Raw genomic sequence first — 5,391 nt, forward strand, 5'->3', positions numbered from 1 at the left:
ATCAACTATTCAAACAGTAAATAAACCCAATTTTATGAAACCGAACTACAGTAACTGCAATACAATTTGAGAAATGTATAGAAACAGTTCATTAAATGCAAGAATCCACAAGAAAGAAAAAAATTTGTAAATCGAAAGTGGATTTATGGGTATAATAAAGTACATCAAGAATAACGAAAAAAAAACACCCATATTGCTTAAACAATAAATTCAACTCCTTTTGGTTGAATCTTTTTGTAAAATTAAAATTTTGCAAATCCATTTAACGAAACTTGAAAAGTAAAGAAAAAATTCGAGACGAAGAGGAGAAAAGAAGTGCACAATTAGTCAAATCAACATTTCAAATCAAAATTATCAAGAAAATTTGATTTTTTACAATTTCAAGAATACTTCAGTATGGTCAAATAAAATTACAACAATAAAAAATTGAATCTTTTTAATATTTTAAAGCAAAAAAATACGAATGAAGAATACTTACACTATATAAGAAGATTATCAGAGGATAGTAACAACAAGAAGATTCTAAGAATTCTTCAATGGAAAGGAAGTTTCATAAATAAGGAACGATGGAAAGGATAACTGTTGTCGTTGTCATTCTCAGAGTTACACGTATAACCACTTAAATTTAAAATGATCAATTTGCCCTTATTAAAATAACGAAAATAACCCTTGAGAAGCTGGCAGGACAATCTCCACCTTCCAGCTTCCACCTGTTTGCTTTATGGCACTCCTATATATTAGTAATAGTAATAAAGAATAATAATGTATATTCAGTAGAAATTGCTATTCCCTCGCTGAAAATGTATGAATGCTTTATCACGTCATAATACAATATAACATATTTAATTTAATATTACAAAGTGAGATCGAAAAAAGTAGACGTAAACCTTAACTCTACTCTAAACCTGAAGATAAATATACTGTTTCAGGTAAACCTCGACTTGATGAGACACATATAATAATTGTTTGGAAAAGAATTAACAGAAAGGAAGAAGTTATGACAAAATATTATAGAAAACATAAAGAAATTATCACGTCATAATAATAATAATATGCATACTGTTAGCTGACAAGTGACAGCTAATACGTGTAATTGTTTTTTTAACATGCTATATATCTAGCATAAATTATTACGTAGGTCGTAGATTATGAGCATAAGCAATGACTAGTTTAATAGAACAAACCAATAGTTACATTAGTTATACTGAACTTCTATTAGGGGTGCGCGTTTGATACTTCAGTTCGGGTTTAATTTTTTATTTTAATTTTTTTGATTTCTATTATGGAATTAGGTATATCAAAAATCGAACCGAATTAGTTCGGTTAGGTTCAGTTTATTTATATTTCAGTTCAGTTTTATTCGGTTGAATAATTTTGAATTTTTTGATTTGGGCCTATTTAATGGGTTAAATTACATTTATAAAATTGGCTAGTTTAACTTTCTTACGTTAAAGAAAAATCAATATAAACTTGAAAAGTTTTCTATGTGACAAATAGGAATAATTACCTTCAATGCAAAAATCAGATAGAGGACTATATATTAACTTTCAGTTGGAAAAATTAATGAAAAAAGTAACTTTCAATTTCGATTGCTGAATGTATTTAAATTTTGGGGCTTTGGGTTGTAGGTAGTAATGGGTTGTAGCTAAAGCCTAATAGTTTATGGGCTTATATATTATAAATATTAAATAATAACTATTATATATATATTAATATATATATATATATATATTAATATATATATATATATAATAATTAAAAAGAGTATATTAAAATTTTTGGTTTAAACCGAAAATCGAATTACGTCAACCTAAAAATCAAAAATCGAAATATCGAATTTATAAAAAAAAATAAACCAAAATTCAAACCAAAAAATAAAAAAATCGAAACTGAAAAATTGAAATAATTCGATTCGATTCGATATTTTGATTTTTCGGTATTTATATCCACCCCTAACTTCTATAACAAAAATAAAATATTTTGGAAGTACGTACGTACTCCTTGGTTATACAAAAGTTAAATTGATAACAGAGTGGTTTGTGTTATGAATCAATTGGTATATTTGTTTTATTATTGATCATTTTATATTGAGATTATTTTTCAGTACGGAAAAGAGATAAATATACTTTCGAATTATGATAAATAATATGTATATATTCTTCATCATACTTTTAGTATACATGTGTCCCTACCATTAATGAAATGATATGTATATATTCTTCATCATACTTTTGATATACATGTATCCCTACCATTAATGAAATGATACTTATATACCCATCACACTAACAATAGGAGTGTACTCAAAATATAATGAAGGATATATACGTACTATTTATTATAATTAAAAGATATATTTATCCTTTTTTTATATTAAATTTTTTATTCCAAATAATTAATTCAAACTCACTATCCCACCCAATAAATTCATTGTCCAATCTGATCCCAATTAAAACTCAAGAAACACTTATCTAACAAATACATTTTTCCCATCCCTATAGAAATATACACATATACACATAAAGTAACACAATATTACTAATACAATTTGTTCAATATTATATTATAAACTGACTCTACCAAACGACACCTAATTTCATTAGCAAAATCATTCCCCTCCTCACTTTCTCTCTCTAAACAACATCACCACCGCCGGCCATCTATGTCCGGTGTACCACTGTGCCCCGCCACCCTTCCTCTTCCCTGTTATTTACAGCTGTCGCTGCTCCACCAGTGGACAGCCTCCGCCACTGCTCCGACCGGCGAACTCCACTTCACCCTCTCTCTTGTCTCCTCCCTCTTCAGCCCAAACCGCCGTCGGTCCACCGTTTTCTGGCCGGTGGGCCATTAATCAACCAAAAATAACACCAAGCCGCCGATGATATCACTGTTTCAAAGAAGAGACGATGATCAATCTCTCCTTTGAAAGTTTTAGCCGTGGCAATTCATAAAGGGTAAGAATGCAACAGAGCTAATATTGCTTTTTGTTAGATGGTACAAGTTTTTTCTCAAAGTACATCCAGACATTTCAATTACATGTGAGGAGTTTTGAAGTGTTTTTAGGCTTTAATTACGTGGAATTTTGATACCCTTCAATCTTTTCCTTATGTTTCTTTTAACTGACGCGAAGTTTTCATTCCAAGCTATGCATACTCTGAAGCAAACTTAATCCTTATGCAATGAAACCCCAAAAGGTGGCATCGGTCTTGTCAAAATTGAGAGGAAGGAAGGTAGCGACAGTTCTAATGTAGAAGATGATACACGAGGGTAAAAGGGAATGATTGGTGAAGCTGTTTGAAAGCTTGCTTTACAGAGATCAATGTCAAGATGAAGATCCAGTAAAGGGAATGATTGACTCTGCTAAACTACACAAAATTAATTCATGGAAGTTACACGGTAAAGCGTGCTGCATAATTCTCGACAAACCAGAGAAGAAGAATGCATACATGGTTTGAATTGTGTGAGCTGTTAATTTGAAAAATGAAACTTGAGATGAATTGTGGATTGAAAAACTTATTTGCTTTGTTTAATTTGTTGAATTGTTTGTCTTCCAGCAGAAATTAAAGTTTATTAGTTTTATTTTGAATTGTGGTGTTGGTTGTGAATTTGAAAGGTTGAAGAAAAAGTTTTTTGAAAGTTGTTAAGTACTATTGACTTGAAAATGGTTGCGTGAAATCACTTGAAGTATGAATTAGTTACTTAAGAATGGATTACACTTGAAGTATGAATTAGTTACTTAAGATTAAGAATGGTTAAGTATAGTTAGTTAATTGAAAATATTAAGTATAGTTATTTGAAAAATGAATTAGTGACTTGAAAATGATTAAGTGTATTGACTTGAAATGTGAATTAGTGATGTGAAAATGATTAATTATGGTCATCTGAAATGTGAATTAATGACTTGAAAATGGTTAAGTATAGTCATTTGAAAAGTGATTAGTGACTTGAAAACGATTAAGTGTATTGACTTAAAATGTAAATTAGTGACGTAAAAATGGCTAATCATAGTTATTTATAATGTGAATTAGTGACTTGAAATGTAAATTAGTTACTTGAAATGTGAATTAGTTACTTGAAAATGGTCAAGTGTAGTGACTTGAAATGTGTATTAGTGAGTTGAAAATGATTAAGTGTAGTGACTTGAAATGTATACTAGTGACTTTAAAATGGTTAAGTGTATTGACTTGAAATGTGTACTAGTTACTTGAAAATAACTAAGTGTAGGTACTTGAAAATGATTAAGTGTAGTGACTTGAAAATGGTTAAGTGTAGTGACTTGAAACATATACTAGTAGCTTTAAAATTGCTAAGTGTAGTCATTTGAAATTATGAACTTGTGGCTTGAAAATGGTTAAGTGTAGTGACTTGAAATGTATACTAGTGACTTTAAAATGGTTAAGTGTATTGACTTGAAATGTGAAGTAGTGACTTGAAAACGGTTAAGTGTAGTCACTTGAAAAATGAATTAGTGACTTGAAAATGGTTAAATATATTGACTTGAAATGTGAATTAGTGGCGTGAAAATGGTTAATTGTAGTTATTTGAAATGTGAATTGGTAAATTAAAGATGGTTAAGTATAGTTACTTGAAATGCGAATTAGTTACTTGAAAATGGTCAAATATAGTTACTTGAAATGTGTACTAGTAAGTTGAAAATGGTAAAACATAGTGACTTGAAATTTATACTAGTAACTTTAAAATGGTTAATTGTAATCACTTAAAATTGTGAACTTGTGGCTTGAAAATGGTTAAATATAGTGGCTTGAAATGTATATTAGTGACTTTAAAATGATTAAGTGTATTGACTTGAAATGTGTACTAATGACTAAAAATAGTTAAGACTTGAAAATGGTTAAGTGTAATTACTTAAAATGTGAATTAGTTATTTGAAAATGATTAAGTATAGTGACTTGAAATGAATGGTTAAGGGCCCGTTTGGCCATGGATATTTTTCTCTTTTTTCCGAAAATTTTTTTCGGAGTTGAAAATTATGATGTTTGGCCATGAAACTTTAAAAAATAATTTCGGAATAAAATTTCGAAAATGGAAAACAACTTTTTGTTTCTTTCCCTTTTTTCCACTTCCAATTTCAACTTCCATTATTATTACATATAACCCCAATCTTTAAATTTTTACACAAACCCCTCTTATTAACTAAATTTCGTAATTTTTTTAAAAAGATCAAATTCAATAAAATAATTAATTCAAGTGAAAATAATTAAGAATTTTCATCAACAAATTTAAGACTATATAAAATATATTTATATATATCAATCATATTTATCAAAATATATTTTTCTCTATTTAATCGATTATGGTTAGATAAACTTATTTAACTCATGTTTGTGATATTTTTATTCAAATTTTAGAAGAATAACAATCATAATAATT

The 5,391-nt window shown here is 28.5% G+C and overlaps 1 long non-coding RNA gene across 1 annotated transcript; it reads left to right on the plus strand.

Annotated features, from left to right (window-relative positions):
• The first annotated feature begins 2,470 nt into the window (after positions 1–2,470).
• On the plus strand, positions 2,471–3,586 carry LOC107874984. Its single transcript, XR_001675673.2, has 2 exons — positions 2,471–2,954; positions 3,144–3,586. It is a non-coding gene; the product is annotated as an uncharacterized LOC107874984 (long non-coding RNA).
• The last annotated feature ends 1,805 nt before the right edge of the window (positions 3,587–5,391 follow it).

Source organism: Capsicum annuum, chromosome 6 (genome assembly GCF_002878395.1).
Source record: "Capsicum annuum cultivar UCD-10X-F1 chromosome 6, UCD10Xv1.1, whole genome shotgun sequence".
Lineage (NCBI taxonomy): Eukaryota > Viridiplantae > Streptophyta > Magnoliopsida > Solanales > Solanaceae > Capsicum > Capsicum annuum.